General features: G+C 45.8%; 1 long non-coding RNA gene across 2 annotated transcripts; it reads left to right on the forward strand.

Annotated features, from left to right (window-relative positions):
* The first annotated feature begins 312 nt into the window (after positions 1 to 312).
* LOC143664803 (uncharacterized) lies at positions 313 to 21,543 on the forward strand. Of its 2 annotated transcripts, XR_013166590.1 has the most exons (3): positions 313 to 489; positions 2,303 to 2,443; positions 21,230 to 21,543. It is a non-coding gene; the product is annotated as an uncharacterized LOC143664803 (long non-coding RNA). The 2 variants fall into 2 exon arrangements; XR_013166591.1 differs by lacking the exon at positions 2,303 to 2,443.
* Positions 21,544 to 21,797: the final 254 nt, after the last annotated feature.

The raw sequence follows: 21,797 nt of genomic DNA on the forward strand, positions 1-21,797 counted from the left end.
TGGCCAGGGCTGTGCACCAAAGACCGCTGACCCATGGGCTCAAACCACGGAGTTTGCTGTGTCCAATTTGGGAAGTCGGAAGCCCCAAAGCACAGAGTCAACGGATTGTGTTTTTGCTGTTCACACCTGCAGGTCCAGGGTGAGGACGTGAAGGGGACTCAACCCGTGGCAGAGCCCAGCACACCAGCCTCTTGACGGCACGGCCAGCCCTGCACCTCTGCACCTGGGCATCAGGCCCAGGAAGGGAGTGACCCCTGCACACCTGTCATGGCCAGGTTCATGTGTCAACGTGGCCAAGTGGTGGTTGGGCAAGTTGCAATGAGGACATTTCATAGAATTAGATCACGATCACGTCAGCTGCATCCACAGCTGATTCCATTTGTAATCGGCCAAGAGGAATGTCTTCTGCAATGAGTGATGCTTAATCTAATCACGGGAAGCCTTTTAAGGAGGATTCAGAAGAGACAGGTTCCATTCCTGCTTCGGCCGGTGAGTCTCTCCTGTGGAGTTTGTCCAGACCCTCCATCGGGGTTTTCGGCTTCACAGCTGTGGACTTTGAACTCTGCATTCCCACGGTCACGTGAGACCATTTTATAAATTTTATATTTGCAAGTGTTCTCTGTTGATTCTGTTTCTCTAGAGAACCCTAACTAATAGAACACCTCTGCACCTGCACCCCAGGCCCGGGAAAGGAAGTGACCTTCCTACTCGGAAGTCTCTCTGAAGCAGAGGCATTTCTCCTGGGCAGCAGCTCCTAGAGGATGCACCTCCTAGTTTCTTGGGGCTTCCTTATCAAGGCACCACACACTGGGTGGGTTAAAGGAGGAAATGTATTTCCTCTCGGTTCCAGAGGGCAGAGTCGCCCCTCTCCTGGCTCTGACAGTGGCCGGCTGGGATTCCCTGCTGCTGGGTCCCGGCTCCCTGCTCCAGCATCGCCCCTTCTTAACTCATCTGCAAAACCTTATTCCCCATAAAGCCCCACTCTTGGGCGGAGGGTCAGGACTGGGACACGGCTTTGGGGGGCACAGTTCAGCCCTGGCCCCTCAGTCCTCACGAGGCAATGCTGGAGACAGGTGAGAGCTGCCCGGGGGCCCCCCAGCTCCGACCTCCCCCACCACCCGCAAGGCCCACGACTGTGCCCTTTAATAGAATCAAAGGACAGTGACAAAAGACCTAATTTTACGTCTTCTCACAGTTCCAGCTGCAACTGTGATTCCCTGAAGAGGTTCTGTTAACAAAGGGCAATTTATCCCAATAGAGGAAGAAACAGCAGAAGGCAGAGAGCTGGGGCCAAAGCGGGAACCTCTGGCTTCTTAAAATATTTGCTTATTTCGTGTGTCCCCATAGAATGTCACTGCAGTCAGTTCAGTGACCAAACCGGTCTCCGTGGTGGACACTTTCCCAATGACCTCACCCAAACAGCATTTCTAAATTGCTTTATATTAAAGGAAAGATGTGATCTCCTTTTTCACCCCCCTGAGGTTGAGGAAAAGGAAGCTTGTCTCTAAAGGACATTTTTTTTTTTAAACCATCAAGGGGTTGCATTGGAAACATCACAAAAATAACTTTTGGTTGGATACTTAAAAAAAAAACTTAAAAAAAAAAGTGGTCTATAAGTTTCCACTCTATAGGTTCTTGTTTTGTTTTTGCAGAAATGCTGAAGGTGGGTGGGGATGTCGGATTTTTATTAAATGCTTGAAAATCTTTTAAAAAAACGTTTCCCAAACCATCAGCCTCAATGACCCAAATGTTTGGAAGATAAAAATTTTGGATAACTTAAAAATTTTCTTTCCATGTTTGCCCTGCTTGGTCCCCATGGGAACCTAAGAAGAAAATCCTCTAATGCCTCGAGAAGCCTATTTTTACATGGACTCTTTAGATCACAAACAACGTAACAGTGGACAGGCGAGGAACTGACCTAAAAGTGAGCAACACAGGGCGGCTTGGTCATTAAGAGAAGACCAGCTATTTACCTCATAACGGAAAGGAAAATGGTCAGAGCAGACACTGGGAAAGGCAGGTGAGGCGAAAGCATCACGTCTGCGTGCCTCACTTCCTGCTCGTGGGACTCCCACTCTCACTATGTCCCTCTTGGTGCTGGGACCTGCTGGCCACAGGGAGGGGCCTGGGCCTGGGGGCTCGGAGACGCAGGAGGCGGGGAGGGACCCTCTGGGCTGAGCTCTGGCTGTTTCCCCACAGGGTGCCAGGACCTAGGAGCCTGTGGCCCAGGGGCTGCTCTTTAGGAAACAGGGTTAGTGTCCGCCTGGCTGATGCCATAGATGTCTGGTGACTTTGCATTTAGGTCCCTTCAATGTCCGAGAACCGGGTGTGGGAAGGAGCCACGGCGTCGAGGACGAGAGTCCAGCCCACGTGCCTTCGTTCACGTTTAAACATCTCCCCACCCTGTCAGGAGAAACCGCCACCACTGCCATGAGCAACCCTGGTGAGTGGGTTGTTGGGGGCCACATTCCCCCCCCCAAAAATAAACCTGTTTTAAAAATAATATGTGAATCCAACAGCCACGGGAAGCCGATGAAGCTAAATGCAAGCACCTGTTTTCCGACACAAGAAACTAAAATCAACCCACTGTGATGAAAATCAAGAGCAAAAAAAAAAAATGATTGCCTAATTAATTGAATGCTAACTGATTAGCTGTGCTGGGTGAGCGCCACTGCTGTCTTTTCCGTTGATTGACAGTGTAGGAAAAAGACAGGTGGAGGCAGCCACCCACCCGGCCAGCCTGGGACATCCAGGAGGGGCTTAAATCAAAAGGTCAAGGACGGGTGTTGCACACTCACCGTGATGGAAAGTCAAGGGCAGGTGTTGTACTCTTACCGTGCAGAGCAGGCCACCCAGCTTGGCTTCCCAGTACCCCTTGGGGACAGGTGGCTGCTTGTCCACAAGCAGGGCCTTTCTTTGATTCTGGCAAGAAGCAGTGTCTGGGTGGGGCCGGCAGGGCAGGCGCAGGGTGATTTTCTGAACAGACGGGTGCATTGTGGGCTCTTCTGCGTAGTCCTGACCAGTTATCATTTTGCATGCACGTGACAGCATTGTCTTCCCAACCTAAGTCAGCTCCACGAGGCCAGTGATCAAGAAACACCACAATCAGAACTCCATAAACAGCTGTTGATTCAAATACATATTAAAAAAGAAAACCGTGGTCGACATCGTGTCAGCATCCTGTGGCTGCTGTGACGAGTCATCACAAACTTAGTTGCATAAAACCACTTCACTCAAATACAACACAATTCACTCAGATACACTTCGGGAGGTCAGAGGCCCGAAATAGACGACCTCGTGCTGAGGACCGAGTGGCGTGGGGGCTTTTCCTTGCAGAGGATCTAGGGGAGAAGCCATTCCCTTGCCTTTTCTGGGTTCTAGAGGCCACTTGTAATTCGGGGCTCCTGGCCTCTTCCTCCATCTTCGACCCTGGAACATCAAATCAAGCCTCTCCCATGCTGCCCTCTCCTCCAGTCTCTTCTGATCCCCTCTTCCACCTTCAAGGACCTGCTGATTACATCAGACCCACCTGGCTAATCTGGGACCCTCTCCCTGTCTAAAGGTCAGCCGATGAGCAGCCTTAATTCCTTCTGCAAATTCAGCTCCTCTTCGCCATATAACCTAACATGGTCACAGGTTCTGGGAATTAGGGTATAGACATCTTTTTTTTTTTTTTGGAGAGGGGGCGTTATTCTGCCTACTCCAAATATCAGACGAGTGGACTAAGAAGGAGATGAGTCTACTAAGATAGCATCAATCAGTTGGCACTGTCATCAGGGCCAAGCAGAGAGGACATACGGTAGGATGCGATTCGTGAATGTTTGGTGAATGGATCCACACCCCACATCCATCTATCAAAAGTGATCACCTGGTCATGCTCCCAATAGTGCAAAGTATCACTGGAAAAGAAAGGAAGCAGGAGACAGAACCCATCCTCTGGAATTCCTTGTGCATGCTTTAATAATAGCTAGCTAATGTTCAGAAGGCACCTTATCCTGTATACTTATTCCAACACCGAGGGTGGTAATTACTTGGCCTCTTTTTGGGCAGAACCACATTCTTTATTACAAAGACATGAGCTCCTTGAGGCTTCCTTTGTCCTGAGCTTCAACACACACATGGTGACTGGCGTGTGATAGAGTCTACATTAGTGTTTGTGGACGTGACCTAAACTTTATTTTCCTGAATTGCCTTGTTCAAAGCTGATAATCTCCTAGAGAAGCAGAGAAGGACGGAAGGAAGAAAGAAGGAAGAGGGGGCAAGAGAAGGAAAAAGGGGCAGAAAAATTTATAATGGTCTTTGTGTTGTTGCTGACCTTTCTCGTGACTGATTTGAACAACCTCTTGACTTCTCAAGAAAAGCCTTTGAGAACCTTTCTTCTCTTCCTTACTTTCTCTGTGGCCCCAACTTTTTTCTTTATTCAGACTTGCATAAGAATATTCATAGAGAATAGCAGGGAATAAAAACCCAAGACATAAAAATCAGAATGATTTGCCCTCACCTAACCTCAGCTAGTCTGAGATGGTGAATTTCCAATTACCCATGCTTTCTATTCCTTCCAGCAATGCAGCAACACATCACTAAATGCAGAGGGAATAATACAAATTCCAAGACACTGGCAAGCATGAATTGAGCACAGAGCTCAATCCTGACATTTGGTGCTCAAATGCATTGATTTCGAGGAGTAATAAAGAAACTGAAGACATATCTCTGCCCTTGAGAAATAATTTAGTTGGAGGAAAAAAATGTTCATGCTGATCCATGAAATGAGTAGGGAACAATTATAGGTTTATTCAGCAAGGTGTAATTGCCGCATAAATTGCACCCAATAGAGTGTAGACATAATGAAAAAGAACGAGATTAAGATAATTCAAAAGTCATCATGAGTCAGGGCTAGTCAGAAATGCAGTTTATTGATATGTTGATAAAAATCATTCAAAAGTGTTAACCACTGCAGGCCAGGCTTGATGAGCGGCCCAGTGAATGTGGTGGGAAAGGTCTCTCCCTTCAAGGGGCTTGCAGTTTGTGGAAGAGTCAGACAAAGAACAAGGAGACACAAAATGGTAATAAGCATGGGGGACCCAACCTACTCAACCACCTGAATGCCCGCTTCTCTTTTTCCCTGGCAGTCATGGCCATCTGAAGTTCTCATTGGTCACCTTGTTCATTGAAACTCACCACTCACATAAGTAGATGGTTTTTCTAGTGTCTTCTCTACCCTATCCCTACTTCCAAAACAGTTTAAAGCATGTTTATCCATGCTCAAAATTATTTTCTGGATGAATGAAAGAGTGCATTACAGGATACATAAGAAATACAGTCTTTTTAATCCAACAGAAACCACAAACATACAGGTTTACTCGTTTTCTTTTGTGGGGGAGCAATTGTTGGTTCAGGAATCAAAGCCGGGTCTCCCGCATGGCAGACGAGAACTCCACTGCTGAACTATCCCTGCACTGCCATACTCTTATAATAAGAATTTCTAAACAGATACGACATTGGTTACTCTTGATAGTCACCGTTGCTTTCTTTGACTTTGGGTAATGGCGCCAGCCAACACCTTTGCTTCAGTGCCCTAAAGCTGTTCAATTTTTCATGCCGTCTTTATAGGACAGGATTTGCACTATATTTAAAAAGATATTAAATCAATTGCGCTTTTAAAAGGAGAAAACGTTGTCCATTTGTTGCTTCAACAGACATTGTGTTGCATTCCGTAGTCCTTGAAGTAACCCCTTAGTGCATAGAATTAATGTTTCCTCACACTTTGCTGTGATTGAGCAAACTGGGTGGCTGCATGATGACAGTGTTACTGTACATTCTCTCATTTTCTTTTTAAACCTCAGGAAGACTGCACTGAAACAAAATATCTTTTATCGGCTTATGCTCTAAAAGCCCTGCAGGGAGTGTTCACAAAATGGCCTTTTTTTTTCCCTTTTTTTTTTTATTTAGAGAAGTTGTGGATTTACAGAACAATCATGCATTAAACCAAATGGCTTTTTTTTTTTTTTTTTTTTTTTTTTTTTTTTTTAAAGGAAAGACAGAGAGAAGGAAGGAAGGATAGAAGGAAGGAAGGAAGGAAGAAAGGGAAACATTTTTTAAACATTTTCTTGTTTTATTGTATTCTGTTTCTCCGTTTTTGTTACATGGGCTGGGGCCGGGAATCGAACCGAGGTCCTCCGGCATAGCAGGCAAGCACTTTGCCCGCTGAGCCACCGCGGCCCGCCCCCAAATGGCTTTTAACATAAATATTTTCAGAGACTTCTATACAGTTGAGGTCATAGATTATGCTGACTTGAGTAGATGTGGCAAATTAGTCCATAAACTACTTGCTTTAATAATTACTAGCAATGTTCTGGATTTTCAGGATTTTATTTTTTCCCTGCAAGATGTGCTTTGCTCCATAATTGAACTGCTTTATAGCAATATGCTGGCTGTTAGCTGTGAGAAGTTGGTTCAGTTCCAAATGTGAAGCTCTGTGACTTTTCTCAGTTCCGTGATTTTGTGAACGAGGCCCAGAGAGATTTGGGAATCATAGCCAGAAATGACAAGCAGGATGTATTCTAATGTGGCTTTAAGGAGGAATTGTGTACACACTTCTTTTTCACTCTCCTTATGGTCTGTGCACATGCACACACACACACACACACACACACACACACGATGTGCCCACTCAGACTGAGCTGGAGCATGACACTCATGCTCTCACTGTCATCAACTCCATGTTCTCCAGTTGTTTTCACATTAGACAGCAGCTAATAAGTGAAATTGGAAGTGGAAATTTGTTGAGAGTCTTTTCCCAAAACAGTGGAGCCTCTGTCTGTCATAACCTCATTTCATATGCCGTCGGGAAAGGCAGCAGCACCACCTCATCAAGAAGCACCATTGTCTCCCTCTGTTGCATCCCAGCTGTGCTAGGGGATCTGGTGTTTGCTCGGCTGCTTTGCCAGCTCCACGCCCTCCTCCTGCCCTCTCCTCTTCAAACCTCTTAGATCAGGAATCCAATCATGGGCTCCTGGTGGCCTTGGGGTTAGAAACTGACTGTCCCCCAGTTCCCTGCAGCACTGGAAAGCTCCATTTCGGTGGCCTCAAAAGGGGAGCTCCGTATATCCTTATTATAGTTTGAATTGTGCCCCCCCCAAAAGATATGTTGCAGTCCTAAACTTCTGCACCTTAGAATGTGACCTTTATGGATATAATTAGATGGAAAAAAAACAGAGGCCCCTACTCCAAGAAGGCTGGTGTCCTTATAAGAAAGGGAGGAGAAGCACAGAGAAGACACACAGAGAAGATGCACAGAGAAGATGCACAGAAAAGAGACAGAGGGAAGACACACAGGGAAGAGGGCATCTAAAGATGCATGGGGTAGAAAGCACATAAAGACACACAGAGAAGAGGGCTCGTGAAGATGGAGGCAAAGGCTGCACTGATGTGTCCACAAGCCTAGGAATGCCAGGGATGGCTGACAAACACTGGACACTGGAAGAGGCAGGGAAGAATTTTCTGTGGGTTTCACATGGAACATGGCTTGATGGCACCTTGATTTTGGATCTCTAATGTGCAGAGCTATGAGGTAATTGATTTCTGTTGTTTAAATTACTGGTAATTTGTCACAACACCTTTAGAAACTATTGCAGCCACTAAAATACATCAGAATGGAGAAATGATCCTTTGCCCCATTCCCTCAATGGCATCTCCACTGACCAGGCTCTGTGGGTCTTTCCATCAGGCATTAGCTATTAATGAAATGAAAATAACAGAGAAATCTAAACCATGACTAGAGAACAGCTTTAAAAGCTTCTAAGAAGTAAATAGAGGAATAACCTCCCCCCCCAAAAAGTAGCAAAAGGCCATCAAACAGATGTGAATGAAAAATGGATCAATATTTTTTCAAAGCCCAATTAAGGATTCTGGAAGTAAAAATATAGTCATTGGAATTTTTCTTTCCAAATCACAAATGGATGTCATATGCTCCAACATGATCAGAGAAAGAATTAGAGAACTGGAAGATAGTGTTTTGGAGCTTATTCTCTACCCAGTACCTAGAAATAAGTTAAGATACATGCGGGAAGTTGTGATGTAGAAGAGAAATGGAAACCTGCAATATGTGTCTCTTGCCATTCATGAAGGAGAGCATAAGGGGAATAGCAAAGAAATACTATTTGAAGAAAACATGGATAGACATTTCTAAGATTTAATGAAAAAACATCAGCTTTCAGCTAACAAAGCACATTGAACTGTGAGCAGGTAAACATAAATAAATCATAATGAAAACCCCATTACAGAAAAGAAAGGAGAAAGAAAATATTTGAGTCTACTTACAGGAAAATAAATTACTTACAGAAGAAAGACTGACAGCAAATGTCTCCTCTGCAATAATTGATGCTAGAAGACAATGAATAAATTAATGCAATGTACTAAGGAGGCTAACCGTGAAGGTGGAATTCGATGTGCCTTGTGCAAGAGCAGCAAGATACTTTCAGATGTATGAAATAAAAATGATATTTTCCTACCCTCAGATGGTTGCAGAAACAAATCACTAAAGGGTGATTTCAGCAAAAAGAAAAGTGAACCAAAGGGGAAGGAATGGCCTACCAGAGAGAGTACTGATGAGAGAAAGTAAAATTTTGTTAAATCTATATAACCACTGATTAGAATTTTTTATTTTTAAGAAATGGATTAGCTTTCTAGACTACAATATGACTGGTGGCCTATGGAGGAGAGAAACACCAAATAGTTTTAGACTTGGTTAGAAAAATAAAGTTATTATGTTAACAATTTAAATGTGACTAGGTAAAATATATGGAAAGATACAATATAACAGCTTCCAAACCATAGGGGGAAAAGGATGTAAGAAAAGCTTTAGCAATACAATCAAAATCAGGAAAGGAGAGGAAATAGAAACAAGGATAAATACAATACAAAAATAAATACATAAACATAAGTGTATCAGTACCTACAATAAGTGTGACTCAGTTAAAATAACTCACTAACAACAAGATTTTATGATTAGGTAATAAAATGCCCAGCCGTATGCTATTTAAAAGAGATGTACCAAAGGCAAAAGAACAGAAACTTGAGAAGAGATGTGGGAAAATGTTCTAAATGTAAATATAGACATACGTTAAAGAACATTTTAACATTCATCGGTTAAAGAACAACACAATTGCAATTACAAACATTTAGAACTCATTGGAAAAAAGAAAGCCATTTGATATCAGCACTCATCAGACATAGTTAAAGCAGTCCTTAAAGGTAAATTTGCAGGTTTTACTGCAGATATTTCTTTTCACAAAAGCTATAAAATAAATGAGCTAATCATTCAACTTCAATCCTGCTAAGTGGAGACTATTCCTATGGAAAACAGAAGAAGGGAAATAATAATCAAGAGCAGGAATTAATGAAACAAAAATAATACAGATGATGATCAATAAAACCAAAGCTGTTTCTTGGACAGAAACAATGAAAATGGGTAGAAAGGTCCAGGCACAACAGACAGACTTGAAAACTTAAGAACAGTTCATAACAGCACATACAGTGGGCATGTTAGAATTCTAAGATTTTGAACAACTTTTTGCCAATACATTTGAAAACCTTAGGATGGTTTTCTAGAGAGAAATTTTTAAAATCATTCAGATACAGTGTTTCTGGTGGTTTCTAAAGGAGAGTTTTTACAAAAACTGCAAGGAACAGAAAGTTATTTTCTTATACAAATTGTTCCAGAGAATAAATGACCCAAATTAAAATACCTGAGTCATTTTTTTCTTAGATGCCAGTATAATTTGATATCCAAACTGGACAAGGACATTGTCGAGGAAAGAAAATTACAGACCAATCTCACAAAGAACACAGATGAAACAAATCCTAAGAAGAAATATTTGGAAATCAAATCACGCTGTGTGGTAATGAAAAAGCGCATCCTAGGGGAGTAGGAGGGGTTGAGGCAAGGGCCTAGGAAGGTCCTGGAGGCTCTGCTTCCACGTAGACATTTGTGGCCCTCCGACTCGTGCAGGCAGAGCCCAGTCCTCCAGAGTGGCCGGAAGCTCCTCCCCACTGTGGCTGCTGCTGATCGCAAGCCGGGGCAGGGGGTGAGGGCAGCAGATGGGGTCCGGGGTGGGGGGGAGTCTTGGGAGTCTCCGGCCATGCCCATCTGGTCCTTGATGGAGCTGGGACTCCTTGGACCCTGGAATGAAGCACTCATTCTCCAGTGTGGGACCTCACCAAATGCTGGCTGCGGTGCACTCCCCTGGGCCAGCCTGAAGAAGAGAAAACAATCATGGATTGGAGAGTGGGTACCGTGCCCACACCCTGCAAACAGGACCCCTGCTTTGGAGCTGACTGTCGGGGGCTTTACAGCACCCACTTTTGGTGCACGGCATACTCTAAGGAGAACCTGGGCTGGCAGTTACTGGGTCCAGGTCCCACCTTCCATACTTCCTACAACAGCCTTAAATGACACCCCCAATTCCCCTGGGAAGAGCTGGGGGCCTGTGGCCAGGATGTTCTGAGCTTGGTGTGAATTCACTGAATGATTCCAGAAAATCACCCCAGGGCAAGGCGAGGGGTTGGCGGGGTGGGGTGGGGGGTCACTGTCATGCCTCAGGCAGATCCAAGCTGCCTCTCTCTTCTTTTCCTGCAGTGCCCGATGCGTCCCCTTGCGTGGGTCGAGGTCTGCTGTGCCCAGGTGTGTGAGAGCAGAGAGGATCCCCTTTAGGAAATGCAAGAGGGGCAGGTGCTGGTCCTGAGCTGGGTGGAGCATCACACTGTTTCACCCAAGTAAGCAATTAAGGCAGAAAAAGAATCATGATGCATCCACAGCTTTATAATTCCTGCCTGTGGTTCTGAGCAACACACAGACCCACCTGGCTTCACCCATTTCAGAACAGTTGATGCCAGACTCTTTCTTTCCCCCAAACAAGGGGCCTTAGATGTGGGCGGTGCCCTGGGCAGTGCTGGGAGTGGGGCAGCGAGCATGGAGAGGTGGTCCTGAGCCGGGAGGCCCCGCCAGGCAGGGTGGGGTTGGGGTCAGAAACCAGGTGTTAACAGATTTATCCATAACTTCAGCACTTACCAAAGTTTGGGGCTTCAGTGGGCTTCTATGTGCTTCTAATACTCAAGAAGCATCTGGGGGCTCGCTGAGTATAGGGGTCAGTCAGGTAGACCCCACAGTGCCAGCACCATAGAGGGGGCTGAGCCTGGGGGGTGCTAGATGAGGGTGGGGTCTTCAGGCAACAGGGAGGGACGTTGGGTCTCCCTCAGGAGCTGGGCTTTGGGGAGCAGATGGCCAGCCGAGCCTTGGATGGGGGTGCATCCCCCCGCCACAAGAGCAGCTGCTCCTGTCCCACTGTGTGCTGCTGCCACACTGCCTGTTTTCACGAGAGGGGCTGGCTATTGCAGGGAGGTGGAGGCTCAAGGTCAAAAGACTCTGAGGACAAGGACTCCCCAACTTAGAATCGGGTTCATGCTATTCGAGGCATAGATGTCAGCTCCTTCCTTAGCCACGCCCTGCTCTGGCTGTGCTGTCTGGACCAGCAACCCAGTTAGCCATGAGCTTGGGCTCTGGCCTCCACAGCAGCATCCACGCAAGAGGTTTGGTGGGTGCAATTTCCCATGGGGAGCAGATCCTTGCTCCTGATTGCACGCTTCTGGGGTCCACACTGGGAGACCTCCAAGAAGACCTGTGGCCATCACCCTTCAATGCACTTGCTGCTCCTGGATAAGATGAGCCTGCCATCGGCAGAGACGTTCCCAAGACATGTGGTTTGGGTGGTGCAAGGGGTCCATGCTGGGGGCTGAAAGAACCGAGTGTCCTGCTGCCATCCACACCACATGACAACTCCTACTTCTGCCCTGTCCCCTCCCAATGCAAGGCCATGTGGCCAGGGTGCCTTGCAAGCCTTCACTTGGCGGTTGTGCTCTGTCCCTGTGTGCGCTGATGCATGGGACCGCTCTGCTTCCTTGCCGGAAAGGGGCTGTGACCTCTGTTTTTTGTTTTTTGTTAGTTTTTTTTTTTTTTTGCATGGACAGGCACCCAGAAATGAACCTGGTCTCTGGCATGGCAGAACAGAACTCTACCTGCTGAGCCCCCTGGCCAGCCCTGGAGTGTTTTTATCAGAAAAGGATACTGAAATTTGTCAAATGCTTTTTCAGCATCATAGATATGATCATGTGATTTTTCCCTTTTGATTTGTTAATGCATTGTATTACATTAATTGATTTTTTTCCATTGAACCATCCTTGCATTCCTGGTATAAACCCCACTTGTTCATGGTGTATAAGTCTTTTAATGCACTGTTGGATTTGATTGGCTAATATTTTATTGAGAATTTTTGCATCTATATTCATTATGGGGATTGGCCTGTAGTTTTCCTTTCTTAGAGCATCTTTACCGGGTTTTGGTATTAAAATGATATTAACTTTATAAAATGAGTTTCTTTTTCTTCAATTTTTTTTTGAAAAGTTTGAGCAAGATTGGTGTTAGTTCTTTCTGGAATTTTTGATAAAATTCCCCTGTGAAACCATCAGGCTCTGGGCTTTTCTTTGTAGGAAGATTTTTGATGAGTGATTGAATCTCTTTATTTTGATTGGTTTGCTGAGATCTTCTATTTCTTCCTTAGTCAGTGTAGCTTGTTTGTGTGTTTCCAGGAATTTGTCCATTTCATCTAAATTGTCAAGTTTGTTGGCATATAGTTTGTTCATAGTATCCTCTTACGATTTCTTTTATTTCTTCAGGGTCTGTGGTAACGCACCTCTTCTCATTTCTGATTTTGTTTATTTGCATCCTCTCTCTTTTTTTCTTTGTCAGTCTTGCTAGTGGCCCATCAATTTTATTGATTTTCTCAAAGAACCAACTTTTGTTTTTATTGATTCTTTATATTGTTCTTTTGTTCTCCCATTCATTTATCTCTGCTTTAATCTTTGTTATTTCTTTTCTGTTTGCTTTGGAGTTAGTTCATTATTCTTTCTCAAGCTTCTCCAGGTGTACTGTTAAGTCCTCAATTTTCCCTCTTTCTTGTTTTTTTAATAATAGACATTTAGGGCAATAAATTTTCCTCTCAGCACAGCCTTTTCCATATCCCATAAGTTCTGATAAGTTGATTCTCATTTTCATTCATCTCCAGACAGCTACTGATTTCTATTGCAATTTCTTCTTTGACCCACTGGTTGTTTGAGAGTGTGTTATTTAATCTCCATATATTTGTGAATGTTCTCATTCTTTGGTGGTTATTTACATACAGCTTCATCCCATTGTGATCAGAGAAAGTGCTTTGAATTTCAATGTTTTTAAATTTCTAAAAACCTATTTTGTGCCCCAGCATATGATCTATCCTGGAGAATGTTCCATGAGTGCTAGAGAAGAATGTATATCCTTGTGCTTTGGAGTGCAATAACCTATGTATGTCTGTATGGTCTAATTCATTTATCATGTTATTTAACTTCTCTATTTCCTTATTGATCTTCTGTCTGGTTGTTCTATCTGTGGAAGAGAGTGCTGTATTGAAGTCTCCTACTACTATTGTTGAAACATCTATCACTCCCTTCAGTTTTGCCAATGTCTGTCTCCTTGATTGGAAGTATAAACATTTATAATTGATATATCTTCTTGGTGAATTGACCCTTTAATTAGCGTATAGTGTCCTTCTTTTTCTCTTATGATGTCTTTACATTTAAAGTCTATCTTGTCCAATATTATTATAGCCACTCCTGCTTTCTTTTGCTTACAACTTGAGTGGAAAATCTTTTTCCATCCTTTCATTTTCAATCTATTTGCATCCTTGTGTCTAAAATGAGTTTCTTGTAAGCAGCATATACCTAGATTATGTTTCTTAATCCATTCTCCCAATCTGTATCTTTTAATCGGTAGGGTTAGTCCATTAACGTTCAAAGTTATTACTGAAAAGGCATTTCTTGATTCCACCATCTCATCTTTTCTATTTTATTTGTCAGATCTATATATTCTTTTCCCCTTTCTCCTTGTATTCTTTAAATTACCTTTCGTGGAAATCTTCAATTCTGTGCCCTCCTCCAGACCTCCCTCTCCTGTCCTTTTTTTCAGCCAGCAGAACTCCTTTTAGTATTTCTTGTAGGGCCTCTCTCTTGCTGACAAATTCTTTCAGGACTTCTTTGTCTGTGAAAACTTTAATCTCTCCCTCGATTTTGAAGGATGGTTTGGCTGGGTACAGAATTCTTGGCTAGAAGTCTTTCTCTTTCAGGATCTTGAATATATCATACCACTGCCTTCCTGCCTCCAGGGTGCTATTTGAGTTGTCTGACATCAGTCTTACTTGGTTTCCCTTGTACATAATAATTTGGTTTCCCTTGTACATAGTAGATTGTTTTTCTCTTGCTGCTTTCAAGATTTTCTGCTTCTCTTCAACATTTGACAGACTGATTAGTATGTGCCTTGGGGAAGGCCTATTTGGATTTATTCTGTTTGGAGTTTGTTGGGCTTTTTTGACTTATATGTTTATGTCCTTTATGAGGGTTGGGAAGTTTTCCCCCATTACATCCTCAACTACTCTTCCTAGCCCTTTACTCCTCTCTTCTCCTTCTGGGACACCAAAGATTCTTTTATTTGTGCACTTTGTTTTGTCCATCATTTCCCTGAGTTCCTATTCAATTTTTTCTGTCTTTTTTTGCCATTTGCTGTTTTGAGTCTTCGAAGGCAATTATCCTGTCCTCTATATTACTTATTCTTTCTTCTATCTCTTAAATCTGGTGTTGTGTGCCTCTAGTATGCTTTTTATTTGGTCAACAGAGTCTTCAATCTCTGTGATATCTTTTGTTTTTCTATTTATTCATTCAAATTCCTCTTTATGCTCTTCTACTGTCTTCTTGATCTCCTTTATGTCATTTGCTATCCCACTTATTTTATTAAGTAGAGTTGTATGAACATCTTTGATTAGTTGCTCCAATGTCTGTGTATCCTCTGGTGTTTTGATTTGGCCATTAGGCAGGGCTGTATCTGTCTGCATTGTGATATGCTTAGTGATCTTCTGCTGTCTTCGTGGCATGTAAATATCTTGATTGATTTACTCTGGGAGTTGATTTCTTTCATTAGTCTAAAGCCTTGTGTTTGTGGGATGGTTGCACAGCAGGGAGCAGCGCACAGGGTGGGGCACTCAGTACAGTGATTTGTTTCAGGGCAGGTATAGGTGCAGGTTGGGGATGTTATGCTGATGCTTGTGAACCTGGCACCTCTGTTTGGATCTCCTTAAGTGCCCACCAATGCATGCAATGGTATCTAATGGTGTAAGCAAAATTAACAAACACCACAAAGTATTTTAGTCTGCCGGGCTGCCGTGACAAATAGCACAGACAGGTGGGCTTAAGTAGCAGGAGTGGATCAGCTCCCCATTGGGAAGCAAGAAATCTGGTGTCGCGGTGTCTACTAGACCATGGTTTCTCCAAAGTCTGTAGCATCCATGATGGTGGCTCAGCAGCCATCAGCCTCTGCCTCCATCACACAGGAATGTGTGTCTCTTTCCATCACCTCCTGTGGAGTCTATCTCTGTGATAGATCTCCTTTGCTCATAAGGATTCCAGTCACATTGGATTAAGGCCACCCTGATTGAGTTTGGCTTCTCAGTCGGAATTTCAAGATCCTGTTTACAGAGGCATTTATACCACAGTGTCGGGGTTAGGATTCAGACGTGACTTTGTGGGGGGCGTGAAGCTGTCGGCCACACCAAGATAGGGGGACATCTATTGGATGAATGAGTGAGTGTTGAAAAAGAAGGTAGCTGAGTCAGATCACAAAAGGCAAGCTTGGTCAATATATTAGTTTTTTAAATGCTGTCAGAATGCAATCTACCAGAATTGGAAAGGCTTTCAAAAAGGGAATTTAATAAGTTACAAGTTTGCAGTTCTAAGTCTAGAAAATGTCCAAACTAAGGCATCCAGGGAAAGATACCTTAATTCAAGGAATGCTGATGGGTCAGGAGCCCCTCTGTCAGCTGGGAAGTCATGTGCTGGCATCTGCTGGTCCCTTGCTCCTGGGCTCTGCTGCCTTCAGCCTCTGTTTCTGTGGGGGTTCCTCACTCGCTTCTCCAGAGCAGGCTTTCATCCTTGGCTTCCCTTGGCTCTCTCCAAGTTCTGACTTGCTTAACATCTCACGGCGATGTCCACTGGGTTCCAATAATCTCCAAACATCCATGTCTCTGTTCTCCAAGTGTCAGCACCTGTGTGAGCTCTGCTCTGAAGTTTCCATCAGCTCTGAGGATTCTGTCACTTCTGACTCTCTCCAAAATGCTTCCTCTTTTAAGGATTGCAGGACACTAATCAAGACCCATCTAGAATGGGTGGAATCACATCTCCATCTAATCAAAGGTCACAACTACAATTGGGCGTGTCCTGCAATTTTGTATCAAGATTAAAAGAAATGGCTGCTCCCACAAGATGGCTACATAACACATGGCTTTTCTGCAGTCCATAATACTTTCTTCCTTTCTATTTTTTTGCTTGGGCAGCCACTGGGAATCAAACCCGGGTCTCCGGCATGGCAGGCAAGAACTGTGAAAGTATGGCCTGCCCACATCATACTTTCAAACAGGCACAGGCAACCAGAAGAGCCCCATACATTCCACAGCCCCAGCCTCCACGCTGATTCCAGCACATCTGTGCCACACGGCATGGGACCTTTGCTTCCCTCCCTTGCACTGAAGGGGGGCCTTCAAACCCTCTCAGCTAAAGTAGTGGGATTTCTAGGCCTTATGGGGGGGGGCAGACACTTACACTGTTTTAGGTCTTCACTGTTTTAACCTCGTTTTGACTCCTGACCCTCACACGTGCCTTCATCTTATGGGCAGGAACGTCCTGGGTGACATGCCATGGGTCTCAAAGTCCAGCTTTTGAGAGTAAAGACAAAATGTGAGAGACCACCAAGTTCCCAGCACGCCAGGGAAGCGAGGTGCCCTTTGCTGTGCTTAGATGCTCTTACTGGCCCACCCGGACAGCTCTGCTGGCTGTGCAGAGTAAAAACTTCTGGACCCAGAATTCCCAGATTGGGGGCAACCTGGTGGAGTGGGAGTTTTTAGCTAACAGAAATGCCCAGACATGTCCTTCTGTTTTAGCCCTGCTTTGGAATTTACAAATGTTCCAGGTCCCTTTCTTGGCTTTTGAGGTGACATGACTGGGCCTGGCTGAAAGGAAGGTGCCAGGAAGGCTGCAATGTTGGAAATGACTGCGTGCTGGATCTCTGGGGCTTAGTCCAGGTCAGAGTTATGGAGAGGACACAAAGGCAGAAGGTTCAGGGGACACAGCTCTTTATAGTCCCTTGCAGCTGAAAGAGCATTGGCAGCTTTTGAGGTTTCTCTCTTGGGGTGGTTTTAAGATTTGCCTTTTCTCCAATGAGGTCTTCTTGGGTCCCCTTGGCTCTGCCCCGCACCCTCTTGCCTCCTCCTTGGGCTCAGCTGGGATGGAAGTAAGTGAGGATTCATGTCTCACTGAGAAGACGGACCTGTCAAGAGGCCACGGCAGCTGGATGAGAGGCAGCGTGAGTGCCCACGGGGCGGGAGTGGTGGGCATGGGGTAGGTTCACTCCTGGCACACTATTGGGGCAGTAATTATGCTCAAGGATGGTGGGTGCTGCTAAAACCTTCAGAAAAGGAGGCTCCTCAGCAGAGGGAGGAGGGCCACACAGAGGCCACATCACCATCAGCACCTGGGGCTTATTTGTGGCCAGAATTCGTCCTTCTCAAAAGCCTCCCAGGCTTGTTTCCACACTAAAAGATGGCACTGCCTCCTCCAACATCAGTGCACAGGCTGGAGTTCCTTCAGTCTAGAGGAGCACTTTGAGAAGAGTCAAATGCAAAAGACGGCTGGCATTTAAATGAACAATGGTAGCCCCACTTATTTGCCAACCCCTGTGTATGCCCTGTTGGGTCTGACTCCTGTACCCCACAAAAGTCACGTTCAAATATTACTCTGTGCTCCTTGGCCTGTGGCCTTACTTGTAAGTAGAACCTTTGGAAGATGTTACTATTAGTTAAGGAGTAGCCGAATTAGATCAGGGTAGGTCTTAATCCATGTGACTAGAAGGCTCACCAAGGAAGGAAATTCAGGCAGTCACAGAAGCCACCAGAGGAGACCAAGGACCTGGCCGTGTGACAGAGCAGAGGTGCAAGTCAAGGAAACCCCAGGACTGTGGCACATCATCATCAGAACGTTACTAACTCCGAGGGAAAGCACGTCCTTGCTGATGCCTGCACTGGGGGCTTCTGGCCTCTAAAACCGTGAGCCAACCCATTATGTAGCATTTGTCATAGCATGTGGGAAATGAAGGCACATGCAGGGCTCTCAAGGGCCACACCTTCTACCACACTGTTCCCTCCACCCAGCCCATCTCCAGAAGCCCAGAGAACCTTCAAAACCTACCTGCAAAGCTGCCTCTCTTCGGAAGCCCTGTCCACTGCTCACATGCCGGCATCCAGCCCTGTGGACTGTTCTGGCATCTGCCTCCAGCACCCACTCATGCTTAATCCCACACAGAACTGGACTCCAAACCAGGTGTGGTGTGTGGTGGTGGAAGAGACCAGGTTCCGCTACCATCCCTGATTCCTCATGCACATCAAGAGGAGAGAAATGCAGATCACAGAGGGCTGGCATGAGGACAGATGGAGATGGCCCCAGAATGCCTGGGCAGAATGCAGGGACAGTGCTTCTCTTGCCCCCTTATTCTCCCACATGGTGAGACAAAAGAAGTTCATGTTCTCCTGCCCAGGGGACAAGGCTGGAGAAGTTCCATGTAGGAGAGAGCAGACAGGGCAGCACCTAAGAGAACAAAGAATTTTCAACCTTACCACGTTCTGCATCTGTGCAGGCCACACGCCTGAGTTTCCCTGGTTCTCGGCCCTGACTGCACCTGGGAGGTACCTGCTTTCACAAGCCCGGACACTGGGATCTACCTGGACTGACAGAGTTAGGATCCCTGGGCCTGGGGCCTGGGCCTCTGCTCTTGTTAACATTCTCCCGGGGATCCCGGTGGCAGTGCTGGCCAGACATTGCCAGGTGCATACACCACAGGTGAGCATGCCTCGTGACTTCTAGAGACCTGCAGAAATACCACGCCCACTAACCTGAAACCCAGAAACTTGGCATTGCTGTTTGCCAGTGTAGATGTGCTGGCACTGCCAGTGCCCAGATCGATGCTCCAGGCCACCCCCCAAATGCACCCATGGATCCCAGGGCCCGGGGCAGGAAGGCAGGAAACAGCCCCAGGGGATGCCCCAGCTCACCTGCCAGCAAGCTTGCCTCTCCTCATTTGAATACTCTCCTCTGTTAACGAGGTTATTTGTTTAAAGGCAGAAATCTCATCTGATCATCACATCCAGCAATATCTTAGGTCTCCACGGCTCTTCGGGGACACAATTTGCTTGTCATTTTGCTTTTTATTGCTTTTTATTGGCTGTGGGACTGTTGGGAAGAAAATGAGAACTGTTTATCATGCACTGAGGAAATCTGCCACAGGGCACAGTGAATAGGGGAAGGTGACAAGGGGCCAAGCAGGGCAGAAATAAGTCGCCAGTGAGAAAGCGATGACGGGGAGGGAGCGGACAGGTGGCGGCTGTGTTCCTATGCCATCTCTGTGCCGGGCCACAATGCCCAGTGCCCGGGCGGAACTGGCCGGGCTCGTCCAACCAGGTAACCCACGCTCAGCCTGCACAGGGCCAGACACAGCTCCCCCTGGCCGGGTCAGAGGGGCTCTAGTTGAGGGCACAGGGGAAGCCTGCAGCTGGGCCTGAGTGTGGAATGCCCAGGAGGCGCTGGTCAGCACGTGTCCCCGTGACCCAGGCGTTGCTGGTTGTAGAGCTGCCCCACCCCAAAGAGAATCACCCAAGTAGCTGGGAGGGCCGATGGAAGCAGGTCTCCTGAATATGCCATCACACACACATCGGTGCTTTTGGGCAGAGTCAACAACAGTAAATGAAGCAGGGTTTTGTTTTGTTTTTAACTTTATTTTAGAACAGTTATAGATTTACATTAAAAAATTATGAAGTTTGGATAGAGTGTTTCCATATGCGTCACGCCCAGTTTCCCCTATGATTAGCGTCTGATACTATTATGCTACATTTGTAACCATTGGTGAACTGACACTGATACATTATTACTCACTAAAGGCTACATTTTATTCAGATTTTCTTAGTTTTGATCTGATGTCCTTTTTCTATCCCAGGACATTGCATTTAGTGACCAGGTCTCCTTGGGCCCCTCTCGACTGTGACAGCTTCTCAGACTCTCCTTGCTTCTGATAACCCTAATGGTTTAGGGGAGGACAGGTCAGGGGGTTGGAGGATGTCCTTCAATTCGGGTTTGTCCGATGTCTCTCTCATGACTAGACTGGGATGATGGTTTTATGGAAGGAGGATCACAGAGGGAGAAGCCTTTTCATTACATCCTATCCAGGCTACAAACTATCCACACGACTCACTACTGTGGCATTGACCTTGGCCACCTACCTGAAGTCGTTTGCCCTGTCCACGGTGAAGTTCCTTTTTTGATCCCCTTTCCAGACTGTACTCCTGGAAAGCAGATCCCTGTGCACAGCTCACAGGTAAGGAGAGGGAGTCACATTCCTCCACCCTGCAAAAGGATTTCATTCATTTCTTTCCTTCTCTTTCTTCTATCATTGAATTGTGGGAGACTCCAATATCTTATTCAAAGACTGCCCATCAATCTCTGGAGGAAATTTAAAAAGAAGAGAGAGATCAGTTTAGGGCTCCGAATCTTAGAAATAATGCAGCACTGCCCAGAACCAGGACCCCTGGGTGGGAGCAGAGCTGGCCTGTTCTGGCATGCAGCTGCCCAGTGAGGGGACGGAGCTCTCAGCACCTTCTCCAGGCTATGCCCCAGCCATGCATGGCCACCTCCCGTGCTGGGGGCCTCACCACACTCCCAGAAAGAAGCTTCCACCCCACCCTCACCGTCTGCCAACCGGCGTGGATCTGCATTTACTTCTCACACTTGAACACCTGGTCAAGCTAGGTGTTCCCCAGGGGAAAGAGACAGGAGAGGGTCCTTGACCTGTGCATTTGTCATGGTTCTCCAGGGAAACAGAACCAGTAGGGATATGCATGTGCACACACACATGGACATACTTACACATATGCATAAAGACATTTACTGTAAGGAATTGGCTTGTACGATTGTGGTGGCGAGTCCAAATTCAGTAGGACAGGCTGCAGGTGGGGATTCTGGTAAGAGCAATGCTAAACTCTCATTCTTTGCATTTAAGGCCCCCAAATGATTGGATGTGACCCACCCGTGTTACCAAGAAACACCTCCTTTCCTTAAAGTCAACTGACTGTAGATGACAACTCCATCCACAAAAAAGACCAACTGGACACCACAGCCTAGCTAAAGTGATACAGTAAATAAACCACGACAACCTCCAAATGCCGATGGCTGATCTTACCTCTCTTCACTCAGTGGAGTGTTTGCAGCAGGAGAGCCGACAACCAATAAATGTATAGCTCCTGATTGCTCATCTTAAAACCAAGCTCAAGAAAGATCTAGTTTATTTTAACAGAAAATAAAACGATTAACATGTGAGTGTAATTGAATCACATCAACTCCAGTGGCCTTCCAGTCCAATTTTCTGTGCAAGCAGAGCCCCTTCCCCGAAAGAGGAGGCCAATGGGCCCAACTGCACCCCAGAGCAGAGGCCACAGGCCTGAGACATCCTTCTCAGGGAGGGGGGGTTGGACAACCAGTAGACAGAGCACACGCCTCACGCTCAGTCATCTGGGCAAGCGTTTCTTTGTGAGGACTCTTTAAGGGGTTACTCTAGTGCAGGCTTGCAG

The sequence above is a fragment of the Tamandua tetradactyla genome, chromosome 2 (genome assembly GCF_023851605.1).
Source record: "Tamandua tetradactyla isolate mTamTet1 chromosome 2, mTamTet1.pri, whole genome shotgun sequence".
NCBI lineage: Eukaryota > Metazoa > Chordata > Mammalia > Pilosa > Myrmecophagidae > Tamandua > Tamandua tetradactyla.